The sequence below is a fragment of the Mirounga leonina genome, unplaced genomic scaffold, assembly GCF_011800145.1.
Source record: "Mirounga leonina isolate KUSES-001 unplaced genomic scaffold, KU_Mleo_1.0 Mir_173, whole genome shotgun sequence".
NCBI lineage: Eukaryota > Metazoa > Chordata > Mammalia > Carnivora > Phocidae > Mirounga > Mirounga leonina.
Window position 1 is genome coordinate 39231805 of NW_023270447.1, and position 19170 is coordinate 39250974.

At 42.8% G+C, this 19170-nt stretch overlaps 1 protein-coding gene across 4 annotated transcripts in view; it reads left to right on the top strand.

Moving 5' to 3' along the window:
• The window catches only part of GNG12 (G protein subunit gamma 12), a 128341-nt gene that overhangs the window by 33742 nt on the left and 75429 nt on the right, over window positions 1-19170 (top strand). The window contains exons 1-2 of one of the 4 annotated variants that reach the window (XR_004681646.1): window positions 3201-5289; window positions 17914-17966. The exons of 2 other annotated variants lie outside the window; for them this stretch is intronic. The gene's annotated coding sequence lies outside the window, so the exon portion shown is untranslated. Of the gene's footprint in view, window positions 1-3200; window positions 5290-17913; window positions 17967-19170 lie in introns of those variants that run through there. One more of the 4 variants, XM_035018300.1, reaches the window with a different exon arrangement.

Sequence of the window (19170 nt, forward strand, 5' to 3'; positions counted from 1 at the left end):
TGGATGGATGGATGGATGGATGGATGGATGGATGGATGGATGGATGGATGGTTAGATGGATGGATGAATGGATGATTAGATGGATGGATAGATGTATGGTTGGTTGGTTAGATGGATAGTTGAATGGATGGATGGATAGAGAGACATATGGTTGGTTGGTTAGATGGATAGTTGGATGGATGGATGGAACAATCACTGTGGAATGAGAATGACTTGAGGGCCTCTATACTAAACAATATATCAACAGCAGGTTATATTTGCCCTATTACCTTAAGGTTTGCCAAGCAAATTTTCTTACCTCTAAGTTAAAGGAAACCAAATTAGAAGCCATAAGCCTCTCTTTTGTCATCTCATGTATATTAAAAGCTGTAAGTGACAGAAAACAGGACTAATTGTGGCCCTAACAAGTAGGGGGTTATTCCTCCAGATCTCCAGATAGTCTGGAGGAGGCAGCTGCTTCTGCCATTTGCCACTAAGGATCTGTGCTGTCTCTGTTCCTTTGATCTACCCTGTTTGCTGTGTTGAGTTTAAAATATAGACTTACTTTCTGGTGGTCACCGAATGATTGTCACAGTTCTGTGCCTCCTGACCAGTTTCAAAGTTGAGAACCAGTGAGGCACCTACCACGCTGCTTCTGTCTTCTTGAGGAGGCAAAATCCTTTCCCAGCATCTTCACAAAACTTCCCCTCGGGCCTCATTGGGTTGACATGCCCACCCTGAGGCCAGGACCTTTCCTGAGCTCACAGCATCTCTACCAGAACAGACTGGGGTTCTGTCAGCAGGGAAATGTTGAGGGCTGTGTGGAGGGTGGACAACCATAGCGTTGACCACATTTTCACACAAGTGAACTGAAAAAGGCGGAAGTTCAAGTTCGGTGGATATGATTTATTTCTAAGACTTTATCTGTGTTAGGGGATTCAGGATTTGTAAGCCCCCAGCTGGGATGTGAAGATTCTTTTGGTTTTAAGCTGGATGGCAATGTTTTTCTGGCTCTAGGTGTCCTTGTTATGTGTATGAAGGTTTTTTTTTTTTTTTCCTTCTTTCTTTTTGAGTGGCAGAATAAAACAGGAGTTAAAAGAGTAAAACAGGGAATATTTTCTAGAGTTAGTTCTAGGCCTCTGAAATGCTGCAACACTGACTTTTGCCAGAAGCCCTATGCTGACACCGACCAAAGAAAGGACTGTTAACAAAATACTTCCCCAGCCAAGCTAAGTGAAGAGAAGAAAATGTAAAACAGTATTTGAGGGAGGCTGGGGGAACTTTTGGAGCGTTGGCAGTGAAGCTTTGCAGAAGAGTGCAGGAATTTGAGGGTCGTTCAAAATGTCACTAGTGTATAGTTTATGTTGGCTCTGCCCGTGTTCAATGTTCAGAGAACAGAAGGAGAAAAGAAAGGCACTTGCACAGCCTGAGAGGAATGCAAAGACCCTCAGAGTTCAGTCGCACGCACACACATTCTAGGAATCCAGATTTGTGGTTAAAAAAAGAAAGTGGTTTTGTGGGAGTTTTTTACTTGGATGATAAAATGCCTAATAATCAATATCTGCCATTTTCCTCTTTGGACAAGTCAGCCGACAACTTGCATTCCTAAACGATTAAATGGGGTTCCACGTCACAGACATCAAAACTTTTAAGCGTTAAAGAAATACTTACACATGTAAGTAAAAGTTCACCATGACCTGCATATGATTGATTGCACTTTATTTATTGAGGAGGTGAAATGGCAGAACTGAGACTGAACAAGGTTTTCTTTTTAACTCCACTGTCAGAATTTGACCGTATCCTTGAACTGTGCTATGTGTGACTTATTTCTCGAGTGATTGGAGATTCATAATATCTTGTGTGCATATGAGAGTTCCAGAGTTTCACATACAAAATCTCCAGAAAGATGATGCTTTAAGAAAAGGAGAAAAGACATAGTAGACAAATGCCAGGTGACTGAACTCTCTGAAGCTGAGATCTGCTAAGAGGCCAAGTAAAGGAGAGAAAGGTGGAATTCACAGAGATACTGGTCTCGCTCGGCAGGGTAGTATTCACTGCCATGTTGGGAAAAAAGACAGAAGGCTGGGAGAATGACTGTCCCCTCAGAGCTAACACTGACTACTTGGTGTATCGTGATAAACAGGACTCATTCATGAAGGAAAACACTGCTCTTCTGAAAAGCACCCATACTGAAGAAGCCACCAGAAAACCCAAATGTATGGAAGAAACCCGGCAGGAGGGATCTGTGCTTCCTTCTGGGTCTCTTCTGAAAAGTTTTCTTAACGTTCCGTAGTATTTTCTGTGGCCACTGGGCCTAAACTGCTTGGAAACATACAACAAAAGTAGTGTAGCAAACCACTTGGCATTGAAATTTGAGCCAGCAGTATTCAGAATTAAAACTGAAAGAAACACCGCCATTATCATAAATAAGGTAGACAGTCTCTTTATTAGTTGAATTCTCTGAGCATTTTTTTAAGGTAATAAAGCTTTAAGGCTTTAGTCAGAGGCAAAAGACTATAAAACATGTCAGATGCTTGGATCGAAACCCAGGACATAGCCATGAGTTTGTATACATTGAGCTCACTCACCACATCACTAACCCTCTAGGGGATGGCGTACCCTAGTCCACACCCCAGTAGGGTGTTTCAGAGATGGCAGACATAGGAGAACCTAAGCAGGGGGGCTGTGTCATTTAAAATCATATACTATCTGATGATTTGCTTGGGAAAGGGGGAAATATTTTCATAATATAAACATGAGAAAATCAAATTGCACAGAATATTTCTGGCTATTTGAGAATATGCATTCATTCAGTAACCAAAAAATGCCTAGTCTCTGTCAGGCATCATGTCAGACACGGGAGTGGGGAGGGTAGAGCAATGAACAAACAACATCTTTTTCTTACGGAGTTTACATTCCAGTGAAGGAGAGGGATAATAATTCAATAGGATAGAAAATAGAGTGCCAGGAAGCATTAAGTGCTATGAAGAAGACAAAGCAGGGTAAGAAAGAGAGAGTAGGGCCTTTCTGAGGAAATGACACTTGTCACAGAGACCTGCTGGAAGTGAGGTTGAAAAGTGTCTGAGAAGTTCAAGTGGGAGGAAGAATAAATGTCTCACTATCGAGGCAGGAGACAGCTTAGCATATTTGTGTTTTTTTGGTTTTTGTTTTTTACATAAGTAATACTTTTAAAAATATTTTAATTTTTTTAAGTCATCTCTATGCCCAACGTGGGGCTCGAACTTAGGACCCCAGGGTCAAGAGTTGCATGCTCTACCAACTGAGCCTGGCAGGAGCCCTGGTTTGCTTGGTGTATTTGAGGAGAAGTGGAGGTTGGTGTGGCTGGCTAGAGTGAGCCAGGGCCAGTTCATGTATAGAGCCTGGGAGGCCAAGGGTTTAGCGTGTGCTGAACATGCCTGGGAGCCATTGGAGAGTTTTGAACAGGGTAGTGAGGTGACTGATGACACGCCCCCTGCTGAGAGACACCAGACTTGGGTTGGGAGGAGGCACAAGGCCAAAGCCCAGAGATCCATGGGGAGGCTACGGAAGTCATCCACATGGGATGCTGCCACTTGGCCTGGGGGCTTGGAGGAGACGCTGAGATGTGACTAGATCTGGGAGATGTTTTGAAGGTAGGGCTGATGGGATTTGCTGGTGGATTGACTGGATGGACAGTAGGTGAGAAAGGAGCCAAAGATGAATGAGGATTTGGGCTTGAGCATGAATGGTGGTGTCCCGCTTCCAGCACTGGGAGTCCCCGGGGAGAAGCAGTGTGGAGAGATGATTCAGAATTTGGTTGTGGCCATTGTTAAGTTTGAGATCCTAGTAAGGCATCCTTGGGAAGATGTTAAGTCAGATAAACCACTCTGGAGTTCAGAGAAGAGGCTGGGAATGGAGATGTAGATTTGAAAGTTACCAGATTTAGGGAAGAGGAAAGGGTCCAGCAGGGGAGACTGAGAATGCACGTCATAGTTTCTCAAAACAGCCATGGAAGGGCACATCAGAATCTGGTTAGGGAAGGGAAGGTTTTTATGGTTATCGAAAGCGTGTGTGAGTTTTAAAACATTAAGAAATACTGCCTTATATCAGCAGTATCCACAACTGTTCATAGAATTAGGGGAGACATGGTCATAGGAACCAAAGTCAACTTTAGCAATAGAAGAATAATGGGAGCCTAATTTCTGGATTCACTGTTTCATTACTCTCCCACGGCGCCACCGTGAGCAGTTCAGGTATAGACGATTAGTTATAAACATGGACATTCAGGGCTTTCCCCCCCGCCCCGCTCCTTCTCGTTCATTGGAAACCTAGGGTGTGTTAAGCAAAGAGCTCATTCTTGTGGGAAGGCAGATAAATACGTAGAAGTATAAAGTATGGCTTGTGCAGTCATAGGACCTTATAATCAAGTTGTCCATGCAGATACATAAACAAATGAGAAATGGGAGGGCCCAAGGAGAGCGGTTGAGCATGGAAATGGCTAGCTCCCCAGTTAGAACATTGTCCACTTCCCTGGGCTGCCTTTCACCCCTTCCTGGTGGTGTGGTGAACGCCGCCTGTGTGTGTTTTTCTTGCCGCTGGTGAGAGTTTTTGTTTTTTTCTGGTGCAGTGAGTACTGGTCTGTGCACTCCCCCAAAGGAAGGTCAGCAGATGGTGGAGTTCAGAATGTGGATAAAATGGGAAAGCTCCCAAGGATGTGAGGAAGAGGGTACAAAAGAATGCTGCAGCAGGGCCGCGAAGGCGGCTTTATCCAGGAAGCAGGTAGTAGGTGCAGGGATAGGAAGGTTGTACCAGCGGGGCTGATTTGCTTAGGAGTTGGCTTCTTCCTGTAGAATTATGTGTTTGAGTGGGTTATGTGGAACGTGGCTGTTTGTTTTTATAAGCTATTGATCTCTTGATGATATAGGAAAAGATGAAAAAGTCTGTAGAATCTATCTTCTCCCTTGATTGGTTTTCAATGACAAAAAGACTCTCGATGCCCACCCATGTTTTTGGTGGCTGTCGTCATTTAAAACTGAATCAGCCGGTGGAGTCGAAGCCCCCAAACCAGGGTGGGGTAGCCACTCCCAGCCACGGAGCACTAACACCATTTCCTTCTGAGGCCCCCGCCCGCAGACCTAGCTCGTCCATGCCTGCCAAAGGGCAGACAGAGTGAAACCAAAACCTTTCCCTGTCTTGTTTTTCTGCTCCAGCTCAGGACAGTGCCCTTTGCTGCTTCCTGCCCTTATTATGCTACCTGACTCTGTGCAGCGGACATCAACTGAATATTTGTGGGATGACCGTCTTCCTCTCTGTCTTGGCATCTGAGAAAAAGTGTGTCATTAAAAGGAGCTAAGCCGTGTGGACAAAATTAATATTTTTCACCCTGAAGCCGAATCTCTGGTACCCAGGATGCTCCCATAAAGCTGGAACTTTTAGAGGGAAACATAGTTACATATTAATAGTGATAAATGCTGCTCAAATTTTTTTTTTTAAGATTTTATTTATTCACTTGAGACAAAGAGAGAGCATGAGCAGGGAGAGAGGTAGAGGGAGAGGGAGAAGCAGGCTCCCTGCTGAGCCAGGAGCCCAATGTGGGGCTCGATCCCAGGACTCTGGGATCACGACCTGGGCCGAAGGCTGACGCTTAACCATCTGAGCCACCCAGGTGCCCCAATGCTGCTCAATTTTACCTTTTTTTTTTTTTTTTTTTGTAAGTTTTCTGAGGCTAATAAAAGTTCAACCCTACCGAGCGGTTTTTTGTGTGTGTGTTTTTTTTTTTTCCCCTAATAGCTCTGTTCAAGCGTGGTTGGATTTCGAAAACATTTTTTCATTGAAAAGTAACCAGAAATATGTTGGAGATGATGGTTTGTTGCCAGAGAACGAGTCTGAGGCTCGTATCTCCATTCCTCTGTCAGGGGTTCTCACAATGGGGGATTGCGCCCAGCTGACAGTCACCGAGCTTCTGGGGAGGACGCCTTTGAGTCCGGATTTAATGGTGGGCCCTTGACTCTTATCGGTTTGAAGTCCTTCTGCTGACTGAAGGCCGCGTGGACTATTTCACTGTTACCCTGTTGCAAGGAGAGGAGCGCCCTTGAAGAGCTTACGCTCCCTTTTATCAGACCCTGTGCAGCTGCTGCCTGAGTCGACAGCACGATAGCAAAAGCTCAAATGTAGCCATCAGCCCCTCCACACAATCCCTGGTCATCTTCTTTTCTGTAGTTCTTCCTGGTCGGGCTTTTGGCCACCAGTCATTCTCTAAAGATTTATCAGCCACCCCCTGCCTGTCAGATATTGCCATAAAGTAATATCCTTAGACACTGTGTTGTGTTCTTTGTCTTCTAAACTTTAACTTCCTCTGTTGAACAGTAACCGTGTGAGCCATTGCCGTGGCTGAGGTAAGATCCCTAGTTAACAAAGACACATGAAAATATGTTTACTGTCCTGTGTAGATAAATAGACTAATTTGTATTAGGAGGATTTTCTGTGTCAGAAGTTACAGCTGAAAATGTTTGGTTAACTCTGTTAACAACAGCAAAAATTAATTTCAGACCGGTCTTCTGGCTAACTGCTGTTTTCTATAAGCATTAAGTAAAGTGGTTCCTTCCCCTTAGCGCAACCGCTAGTGATCACTGGGCCCTCAGCTAGTCTTTGTGCTCTGCACAGATTATTCAGTAAGAATTCTTGCAAATGATATAGGATCCCCCAAGATATGCCAGAGGATCCAGGGCTCAAACAGTCCAGATTAATTTTGGGGGTGGGGTGGGGATCACATTTAACATTGCACCATTTCCCATGTAAAAGCCTAGGGCATCAACCCTATTGTCCACTTCATGTACCTCACACACTCTGAGTAGGGTGACCAGCCATCTTGGTTGTATGGCACTGAGGGGATTTCTGGGATGAGGAAATTCCAGTGCTAACACCAAAAGTCCCAAGAGTACTAAGAAGAGTTGGTTTCCCTAAGCAAAGTAGGATCAACTAACAGAAAGGAGTATCACTAAATACTGTCTTCTAAAACCAGCCACTTATCTGTAAAATGGAGATAATTCTGTCTTCCTCATGGGGTTGTGACAAGGCCTGCTCTCTAGTACCCCCCTGCTTTGGGTTGTGCCTGGTACTGCCTCTTAGGTGGTAAGGTCTCTGATCTAAAGCTCTCCACCCCGGCTCACTAAGCCGTTTGCAGCCCTCAGCGTGCCGAGGTACTCGCTTCCTCTGGGGCATTTGCACAGGTTATTTCCTCTGCCTTGCTCACACCTCCCTTCTTTGATCTTCTGGTTAACCCTGGATGTCCTTCCCAGGTTGGCTTCAACACGGCTTCCCCCTGGAAGCCTTCCATGATCATCCCAGACTGGGAGAGGTGCCCCTCCTGTGTGCCCTCAGAACTCCTTGTACTTTCTACAGTTGGATTACATGCAGCTGGAGCTCTAGCTACCTCGTTGGTTGTTTACGTGACTCCTGTGCCTGCAGCACCTTCCACATTGCCAGGCACGTTAGTTGGTTCAGAAAGGCTTGTAAGGGGCAGGATGGTGGAAGAAGTCCCCACCCTCGGCTGTAATTTGCTTTGACCTTGCTATGGCCCTGCCCGCCACTGTCCTTTCAGTCTTCCTTGGGAGACCTAAGCCGCCCTAGATTTTTCTTGAAAGAACCACATCCTCCCTGTCCAGGGACCATCCAGTTTAGCTGGGTTTTCATTTGCCCTGTAAGGCACTGAGCGCATTATGAAAATACACACACACTACCAACCCAAACTGCCAAGGGTTACATAAAGCCTCCTCACTTTAGGAACTGAGCATATTATGTAGGGTGGAGGCACACAATTTTTTGTTTATTTGTATATACACGGAATAAAAATATTTCTACTGTGACCAGTTTAAATGGGAAATCTTCCCCCTCAGTTCTGAAGATCTGGTGACTTGCAGGCTACATGGTGAACTTTGGATGTTTCATTTTATAATTTGATCCAGATTATTTTTCTTTCTCCCTAGTGAACATTAATCGTTTCCTGTGAATTTTCCTGATATTAGGAAACAGATGTTCCATATTTTTATCTGCATTTTTCCTAAATGCTGAACCAGGACTTTTGTAGTTGTGTGTCTGTGTGTGTACACAGTAAATTTTTGAGGAATGAGTTTTATCAGAATTTGCAAATAAAAGCATAACAGATATATCTGCAGAATTATACAGATTCGTCCAAGGCTGGAAACATTGTTGGACACTCTGTTTAATGTAGTTTGGTATTGTTTAGCTAATGCAGACATCTGGCCTAAGAACGTATTAGGACTGTCTCATGGTAGTATGCTTGCCAAAGTAAGGAGTGGCGTAGCGAAAGGCGCATAGTTAATGCAGCCTTTAATGCTCTGGTTTTTAACTAATTTTTTTTTTTTTAACATTGTCTCTTAACTATAGAAAGTGCTTCGCCATCTCTCCATAAAACACTGAATGCGTGCCACCTCTGTGCAGAGCGGGGTCCTAGGCTCTTTGGGAGATATAAACACAAATTACGCTATGGACCCTTGGGGCCTTATCATCCAGTACAAGAGGTGAAACATATACTAAAATACCTGTTATAAAAGGTAGAAAGTGATACAGAAATTCAAGGAGAAGAGTGGTTTCATTGAGCCTAAGAGGGAGGGAATACTTGCAAGGAGCATAATATTTATGCTAGGTTAAAAAAATAATAATAAAGCAACACTTAATTTAGGTCTAAGTTATTTGGATTATCTTAACTGCATAAAGATGTTCTGCTATGTAAGGCATTGTTTTGGTGGATTCTCTAAAAATAATGCTAGCAAAGACAAAAACTGCCTGGTATCATTTATATGTGGAATCAAAACCCAAACAAAACAAATCGAGCTCATAGAAACAGAGTAGAAAAGTGGTTGCCAGGGGCTAGGGGGAAAGAGGGAGAGGTTGGTAAAGACTTTTAGCTCTAAGATGAATAAGGTCTGAGGATCTAATGTAAAACAGGGGGACTATAGTGGACAACACTGTATTATATCAGTGAAATTTGCTAGAAAAGCAGAACTTAAATATTCTCACCCCACCCCAAGAAAAAGGTAAATATATGAGATGATGGGTGTGTTAATTAACTAAACGGTGGGAAGCCTTTTGCAATGTGCGTTAAATCACCATGACATACTCTTTAAATAGCTTACAGTTTACTTGTCAGTTTTATCTCAACAAAGCTGAATAAAAAAAAAAATGCCAACATTTCTGGAGAGCCTCTAGCACAGCAGGTGTGGTTTTCTGATGCTTTGTGTAAAGGCTTTTAAATAGGAAATGATATAGAATTGGTGCTTTGGATAATAATCTATTTTGCACAAAAGTACATCCCTTTATTTTGGTTCCTTTGGTTCTGAGAACGAAGGACTGAGTCTAGTCTTGGCCATTCTCTGAGATTCCGTGACCCCATTTAAGTCACCTGGCCTGTGTAAGTCTCAGTTTTCTCTGGTGTACAGTAGGAATTATTGTATCTCCCAGCTCACTCACAGGGTTGCCGTGAAAATCAAAGTGGGTGTAAATGAACATTTGAAAAGCAACCAAAAGCCAAGCATTTTGCCAAGAAGCAATGTCATAGCTCATGAGGTTAATACAAGATATGGCTATTGCTTATTTTTTTTTTTTAATTTTTATTAACATACAATATATTTGTTTCAGGGGTACAGGTCTGTGATTCATCAGTCTTACACAATTCATAGCACTCACCATAGCACATACCCTCCCCAATGTCCATCACCCAGCCACCCCATCCCTCCCATCCTCCTCCACTCCAGCAACCCACAGTTTGTTTCCTGAGATTAAGAGTCTCTTATGGTTTGTCTCCCTCTCTGGTTTCGTCTTGTTCCATTTTTCCCTCACTTCCCCTATGATCCTCTGTCTTGTTTCTCAAATTCCTCATATCAGTGAAATCATATGATACTTGTCTTTCTCTGATTGACTTACTTTGCTTAGCATAATACCCTCTAGTTCCATATGTCATTGCAAATGGCAAGATTTTGGTTTTTTTGATGGGTGCATAATATTCCATAATACCCTCTAGTTCCATCCATGTCGTTGCAAATGGCAAGATTTTGGTTTTTTGATGGCTGCATAATATTCCATAATACCCTCTAGTTCTATCCATGTTGTTGCAAATGGCAAGATTTCATTTTTTGATGGCTGCATAATATTCCATTATATATATACCACATCTTCTTTATCCATTCATCTGTTGATGGGCATCTAGGCTCTTTCCTTAGTTTGGCTATTGTGGACATTGCTGCTATAAACACTGGGGTGCATGTGCCCCTTCGGATCACTACATTTGTATCTTTGGGGTAAATACCCAGTAGTGCAGTTGCTGGATCATAGGGTAGCTCTATTTTCAACTTTTTGAGGAACCTCCATACTGTTTTCCAGAGTGGCTACACGAGTTTGCATTCCCACCAACAGTGTAGGAAGTTTCCCCTTTCTCTGCATCCTTGCCAACATCTGTCGTTTCCTGACTTGTTAATTTTAGCCATTCTGACTGGTGTGAGGTGGTATCTCATTGAGGTTTTGATTTGGATTTCCCTGATGCTGAGTGATGTTGAACACTTTTTCATGTGTCTATTGGCCATTTGGATGTCTTCTTTGCAGAAATGTCTGTTCATGTCTTCTGCCCATTTCTTGATTGGATTATTTGTTTTTGGGTGTTGAGTTTGATAAGTTCTTTATAGATTTTGGATACTAGCCCTTTATCTGATATTAAAATGCTGTGCAAATGCAAAGATGATTATCCTGAAATTCAAATACAGGGAATATATTTATAATAAATATAAATATTAACTCAATTTTCAAGTACTATGAAGAGCTCGTTCAGATTCATAACATAAATATCAAGATCCTACTACATGAATAAACAAAACATATAAACTTATTTTTCAAGGTGACAAGCCATTAATATATGGGAGAAAATGTTCATTTTCACTAATTAGGAATACAAATTAAAACCTCATTAGGAATACAATTTTACGTATAAAATGTCAAGGTCTCAGAAGTTCCCCATTATTTTGTTGGTGGTATTGTTGCATGCTAATAATAGCCCTTTTAAAAACAAAATATTGTTAATTCTACTGTTAGGAATTTAGGGAAGCTGGGGACGTAAGTTAAAGGAATGAAAAAAGCTATATAGCATGAAGATATCCAGTATAACCTTATTTATAATAATAAAAAACTGGCAACAACTTACATATTTAGCAGAAAGGGAGTGATTTAATATATTAGGACTTCTCAACGTGAGGGAGAAGTCCCTTAAATGATCATTATGAATATGTGTAGGAACACACAGAAAATATTTTTTAAAAAATGGAAGAAGAGAATAGCCATCATCATTGGAGCCTTTCCTAGTGGCATTGGGCCAACGTTCTCCCTTTTTATTCTTATAGCAACTGTGTGCTAAAGGTATTTTTACAGTTTAGAAAACCGAGGCTTAAAAAAAAAAAAAAGAAAACGAGGCTTAGAGGTAAAGTGTTCAAGGACTTGCACCCCATCAGTGGCTTTCGAATCCAGATCTTCCGACCCAAAAGCTTTCACTGGGTTTCCTACCAATAGCATATAAACTATGGCCACAGTCAGTAAAAACATGGGTGTCTGTGGAGGGTAACAGTCAAAAATAGGTAGTAGCCCTAGGATGGTGGGCATGTGGGCCCAAAGACGCTTGCTGTCCTTTTAAAACTGTCATTGGGGGAAACACACACACACACACACACATACACACGAACAAAAAAATGCCCAAAAAGTGCCACTGCCTTTCAGTAGGGAAATGGGAAAAAATACGTTGAGTGTAACATTTCAAGTGCTTACTCTGGCTTTTTATATATTCTCATAGAGGTTGGCAAAATAGGAATTATATGTATATTTTTTAAAATTTCTTGCTAGCTTTGGCATAATCAGGCTACTCCCCTGCCCCCCCAATTATCTACAAATTAGTTGAGGACACATACCAGCAGTTTCTTAATTAAAAACAAGATTTCAGGTCTCTAGCTTTCTGTGGATTAAGGACAGGGGGCAGGTGGAAGTTTCTCCCCATGAACAGCCCAGACCAGCTCTTCTGGGTAGGAGGTAGTAGGGTGGCACCATTTGGTTAAAGTAGGCCAGTTCACCTGCTCAGGGTGTGCACTTTCCTGGGACAGAAGCCCTTGCACAGTGGGGGGAAATGTCGCCATTTTGGTTCCTACTGTCTGTCTTTCACCTTTGGGGCTCAAGACTTGAGCCCCAAAGGTGAAAGACAGAATTCCTGATTCTTTGACACATTACAGCATTACTTTATAAAGTCAGGAGCCATGCAACATCTAGTAACAAATTTCTATGCTAGACTCAAGACAAAGGGTATATTTTCCCTCACCTTTGTGGAGTATGTACCTTTTACGCCTTTTATATGTTTTGAAGGCCCTTTCTTACGCGTTTTGCCATTTGAGATGACGAGACGATGTGTCAGAATTTGCAAGTGAAATCATAATAGACCTGACTAGGGAACAGTAGAGATGTCTTGAGAACTGCAAACATTCTCCAACATGCTTCTCAGTATAGTCCATTCAGGGTGACTCCCCATTTTATAGGTGGGGAGGTGGAGGCACATTTTAGTTAAATGATTTGCTGGAAGTCACTGGTAGTCAAGATAGTCAAGACAGCTGGAAGCCAGGCCTATAAATCTAGTGTTCACCCCACTCTCCCACAGTGCTGTAGTATGTATTTTCTAGGGAATTAACGTAAGACTTGAAACAAATCTGATCAGATTCCAATGGCTGTTTAAGGTTAAAGATCTCCCAGGGCTATAATTTTGTATTTTATAATTATATTAAATGTTATAGTAGTGGAGGGAGTCTAGCGAGGTATCATGTGCGTTTTAGATAATTCCTATTGAGTGGAACTTTTTTTTTTTTTTTAAGATTTATTTATTTGAGAGAGCGTGTGCACGAGCACAAGGTGGGGCAGAGGGAGAAGCAGACTCCCCGCCGAGCAGGGAGCCCCATGAGCCTCGGGGCTCCATCCCAGAACCCTGGGACCATGACCCGAGCAGAAAAGTCAGACTCTTAACCAGCTAAGCCACCCAGGCACCCCTCGAGTGAAACTTTTTACAGGGATGGAATAATCTACACTGTTGCTGTTCAGTACAAAGCCATTTCTTTGTCTACTTGATTACTTGAAATATGGCTCGTGTGACTGGGGAAATGAGTTTTTAATTGTGTTTAATTTAAGTTTAATTTCCCACATGTGCTAGCAGCTATTGTATTTGACAGCAACAGTTCTAGAATCCTTAATGTTTTCTTGACATTGCCACCTGGATATCTCAAAGTTAACAAGGGCAAATCAGAATTCTTTTTTAGAAATAAAGATTATTTTATGGAGTGTGTATGTGAGTGGGGGGAGGGGCAGAGGGAGAGAATCTTCAAACAGACTCCCCATTGAGCGAGGAGCTCCAGTCAGGGCTCCATCCCAGGACTCCCTGGGTGAGATCATGACCTGAGCCGAAACCAAGAGCCGCACGCCTAACCAACTGAGCCACCTAGGTGCCCCGGTCAAATCAGAATTCTGGATTTTCTTTCCTCCCACAACCTGTTTGTCCCTCAAAGAAGCTACCATTGACCCAGTTGCTTGAGCCAAAACCTTGATGTCATCTAGATCCAATCCTCTCCTTCATCTCTCACATCCACTTCATCAGCAGGTCCTCATTGTTTTACTTCCAGAACCTATCCTGAATCCATTCACTTCTCTCCATGCCAACTTCTACTGTCCTGTGCCAAGGTGCCATCATATCTCACCTAAATAAGTGAATGGCCTTGTAACCGGTCAGCACTGATCCATTCATCCACTGTTGCCTCTTCCCGCCTCGTCCATATAGCTGCCCAGAGAGACACTGTTAAACTCTTCAGTAGGTCCCGTCACTCCATGTTTATATGGAAACATTTGTAGAACTTGTCACTGAAGTTATCTTACAGACTTCTTTGTCTACTTGTTTATTCTCTGCCTCCCATTATGGTGGGAGGGTCCCTATATCAGGAGCCTTGTTTACCTCATTCACTGCTATGTCTCCAGCAGTACAACCATGCCTGGCATATAATTTGCACTCAGTAAAGCTCTCAATAACAATTAGGTTAATGTTTATTGTGGAAGAAGAGGAGCTCGGAAGAGTCAAAACACAATCGGTTGTTACTAGTTTGGTTGTTAATAACTGAGATAATGCTGATGTCCATATACATGGGAAGTTGGTGGTTTCTTTTACATTGTGGATGCAGTAGGAAGGGTGGGTGTTACGGCCAATTGCCCTTATCTGCCGGTGGTAGGCTGGGCCACCGTGATGCAGTCTCTGACGTGAGCTACAAAGAGCTCTTTCTCTCCCTAGACGTCTGTGTATGTCCCAGATCTTGAAACGTTTGTCTTTTTCACTGTTAGGGAAAGAAAGAGAGGAGTGTCCTCCTCCAAGGTCACTTTTTTTATTCCTTCAAAGGGAGTTTAGATAGTGCTGGAAAGAAACATACCATGGAACTGCAGGGTACAGAAGGGCAAAGCCATGACTGGACAGCAAAAGGAGATTTGCAGCATGAGACTTTTATTTAAAACAATATTTGGAATATAGTCATATTGAGTTATTTGAAACCAAATAAACCTTAAGAAAGGGTTTTGTGTCCTTTTTTTTTTTCACTTGAGTATCATCTTTTTTAGAGGAAAGTATCCTTGGAACGCATGGTTGGCTCAGTCGTTAAGCATCTGCCTTCGGCTCAGGTCATGATGCAAGGGTCCTGGGATCGAGCCCCGCATTGGACTCCCTGCTCTGTGGCAAGCCTGCTTCTCCCTCTCCCACTCCCCCTGCTTGTGTTCCCTCTCTCGCCGTGTCTCCCTCTGTCAGATAAATAAATAAAATCTTTAAAAAAATAAAATAAAATAAAGTATCCTTTCTGGCATTCCTTTATAATGGTCACCCAAGGCTTTCAGAGGGCATGTTATTACTTAGATCCATGTGCAAAGTGAAGGGAAGCTGAAGAACTTGTTGGAGGTGGGCACCTGGGTGGCTCAGTTGGTTAAGCGACTGCCTTCGGCTCAGGTCATGATCCTCGAGTGTCTGGATCAAGTCCCGCATCGGGCTCCCTGCTCGGCAGGGAGTCTGCTTCTCCCTCTGACCCTAACCCCTTCTCATATGCTCTCTCCCATTCTCTCTCTCTCAAATAAATAAATAAAATCTTCAAAAAAAATATTAAAAAAAAAAAAGAACTTGTTGGAGGTGTGATTGAGTTGGTCAAGATCTGAGTTGCATCTTTTCCCTCTAGTACTGAGCAGGCATAGGAAATGACCACCCCTCAACACTGGCTGGATTTAAAAGATGAAGATAAAACTTGCTTTTTGCTTTGTTAAAGGACATATTTGGAGAGTTGGAGACTCTATCCCAGTGTGTTTTTATTCACAATCTGGCTCTGCCACTTATGAGCTGGGTGACCTTAGGCTGCTAACTTCTTTGCCTCAGTTTGCTTACCTGCTAGATCAGGTAATAAGAGAACCTCCCCAACATGGTTACTGAGTGGATTAAAGGAACATGCAAAGCACTTGGAACCGTGCCTGGCACACAACTCCATAAAAACCAACTTTTATTATTATCCATAGTAGTAGTAGTAGTAGCACATAATTCTCGATTGAATTGAGTGACCACTGGCCGTGATGCAGAGAGAGTTGTCCCTAAGTCAGCCGAAGGGGTTCACGGAGGCTTCCCAGGGAAGGTGACTTTTGAACTGAGACCTACAGATAGGCTGATACAGTAGAGAAAGGATGTGTTTGATAGAACAGAATCTGCAGAGGCACGGAGGAGTGAGTGAATGGCATTTTGGGACCTGTAAATATGTCTCTGTGGCTAAAGGACAAGATACCTGAGTGCTCAGGCACAAGACCACTGTGGCTTTTGAGTGGGCTGAGGAGGCTGGACTTGATCCTAGAACCTAGAGGAAGCCACTGAAGGACTTTCAGCAGGTTCAGGCTCAGGTGGCAGCCTCCTGCGGCGGCCTCAGCCCAAGGCCTGTTGATTCTAAACAGTGTCCTTGATCCACCCCCTTTCCTACTACTTGGGCATGGAGTTTGCACATGTGGATCTTATTTTTCTCATTAGGTGTGATTTCTTTGCGGACCATGGATTAAGTAGAAGGATGTGTTTTCTGAATTCCTTTCTACCTGATTCGTCTTCTCTTCCTCTCCATCTCTGCTAGGACAGATACAGAGGTGTCTAACTTGTAGACCCCCTTGAGAATCTGATCAAAGTGATGGACTCTTCCCTCAGAAAAATCATGAAGACAGGGTTTTCCAAAGACTGACACCCCTCCTCCCCCTGCTGTTAACCCCATACTGTACTCCCAGACCTAGGCCTGACCCCAGGCCTGCTTGTGGTGCTTTTGCTCTCACTCCATGTTGTTTTTATTTTAATTTGCTAGCACATCCCATAACTCCTCCATCTGCCATCACTACTATTATCTGACCATGTATCATGAGAGCAGCCTTGAGTCACTTGGTGGTTATAATTAAAACTGAAAGCAGTTATCTTATTTTGAGCCATTCACATTTAATTGAGAGTCCAGTGGCTAAGGACATGGGCTCTGGAGGCAGACTACATGGATTAGAATCCCAGCTCTGTTGGGGCACGTGAGCGGTGCAGTCGGTTGAGTGCCCAGCTCTTGGTTTCAGCTCAGGTGGTGATCTCAGCTCCGGGTCATGAGATCAAGCCCCACATCCAGCTCCGCGCTCAGTGGGGAGTCTGCTTGAGATTCTGGCCCTCTCCGTCTGCCCCCCACTCCACGCTCACAAGCTCTCTCTTTCTCTCTCACATAAATTAATTCTTAAAAATAATGCTTTATTAAAAAAAAAGAATCTCAACTCTGTCACCATCTATAACCTTGAGTAAGCTACTTAACTTCTCCATGCCTCAGTTTCCTCATTACAAAATGGGAATGATAATATGCTTACCTCATAAAGTTATTGCGTGGATTAATTGAGGTAGATGCCAAGAATAGTTCCTGGCAATAGTAAGTGCTATATAAATATTTGCTATTATTATATGATTATTTCTAGTAAAATGACATCATGAATGAGATAATGATGGATTACAAGGAGCAGGAAAATAGATGAATAAAATCTCCATATGCATTTGACTGGCTTTGCCGGGACCTGTAAAGGCCAAGATTGGATTCCCTCAGTGTCTGGTGTGGCTACCGGCCAGCATGGCTATTGACTACTTGAAATATGGCTAGTCTGAGTTGTGATGTGCTGGGTCTTGAAGATTGAGTATGAAAAAAAGCATGTGAAATGTCTCATTAGTAATTTTTATATTCGTTATATGTTGGAATGATAATTTTCTGAATAAATTCAGTTAAACATATTAAAATTTCATCCACTTCTTTTTGCCTTTTTAATGTGGTTACTCAAAAATATAAAATTATATAAATGGCTCATTTTATAGTTCTGTTGAGCAGCACTGCCTTAGGCTCACCCTTATCGATAAAACAAAAGTTTGGGGTGATTTGTGATCAGGTGGCCACTATCAGGAAGCCTTGTACACTCTTCCCATTGTCCTTCAGGTTGTGCTGGACCATCCATTTTTTCACTGGTTCCATAAAGGGAGCAATGACTTGGTCCTAGCAAAAGGGGTTGAGGGACCAATGCGAGAGCAACAACCAAGGAGGCTTCTGCTGACTTGGAGGGGTTTGGACGAAAACACTACCATTTATAGTACTGGCTTCAGACATCCAGCACTCTCTGAAGTAGATGAGAGAATGCTCTCTATTCAGGAAGTTGAAATATGTAGGCAAAAAACTCTCCCTATTCCACCAGGAGCCAGAAAAGGCTTTGCTAATCTTTAACTAACAGAATAAATACTCAGCATCATGGCGGTCTCTTGGGACTGAAAGCACACCCTTCCTGAGTATGATTTATTTACGGAATGTTTGCTTAATTCTATTTCAGATTCATTCCACCACTTACAACCTGAAAACGGTGGGCCAGGGGAAGTCTTACTGGTGAGTTCTCTTTCATTTTTAAAACAATGTGACTGTTTGACATTATTTTTGAATGTTTCACACTTCTCAGTTAGATACATTCCCTACCAGTACTATGATTAGATGTCTATTTATTCACACTTATTTTCCTCTCTGAAATGATTTAAGACGTCTCCAAGCCTTAAAAAAAAAAAAAAAAAAAAAGACCAATCCATGTTCCTTGGCTAAGAACGTGGTCAGGGAAAAGATTATGATTACATGCCAAATACTATTAAAATAAAACTTTTCTTTTTCTTGTAATGAAACTATTTCCAGGCCCCTGTTGATGGTCTGCTTGTTTCAGGCAGTATCCAAAACAACAAAGTGTTATTTCGACCAAGGAATTCAGACAGTCCCTTATAGTGTGTTGTAATGAAAATTGGCTCACAGTTATAACTTACTAGCTTTCTTCTTGCTGTAGTTTTCCTCTCCTCTCTCTTTGAACCGAAATGTGATTGTTGGGACATAACGGTTATGCAGTGGTAGAAAACTGACTTTAGAGTTAGGAAAGTAATATACTTTTTAAGTGAAAAAGTTTCTGGGGCTTCATGTGGCATCACTCCCTAATGCTGTGGTGATACTGTTATTTGCAGTGTATAGCAGTTCGCTTTTGCTGCATAAGGAATCACCCCCAAAATACACTACCAGAGATTTGAGCCAAAATTTCCCAACTCAAAATAACAATCATGTCTTTATCCTACGATGTTGTGGGTTGGCAGTTTGGGCTGGGCTCTGCTGTGTGATTCTTCTGGTCTCTGCCGGGACCACTCCTGTCTCTGCAGTCAGCTACAGGTCCAGGTCGGTTAGGCTTTGTTTCTGAGAGTCATCTGGCTGTTAGCGTGATGACAATGACTCTAAGACGTGTGCCTCACCATCCTTCAGGCTACCCTGAGCATATTCCCGTGGGGTTGGGCAGGGTACCAAGTGAAAACAGGAACGTCTCCAGCCTAAGGCTCAGATGTGGCACAACGTTGCTTCCATCACGTTCTGGTGGCTAACGTGAGCTTATGTGGCTGGCCTGGATTCAAGAGGCTACAGATACAAAGTCAGCCCCTTCATGGAGGAGCTGCAGAATTGCACCACAGGAACACGGATACAGGGAGGGGAAGGATTGTGGCCATTTTTATGGTCCTATCCTACAGTGTTTTTGAGTCATGTGAAAAAAGGAGGGCATGGAGTGAGGGCT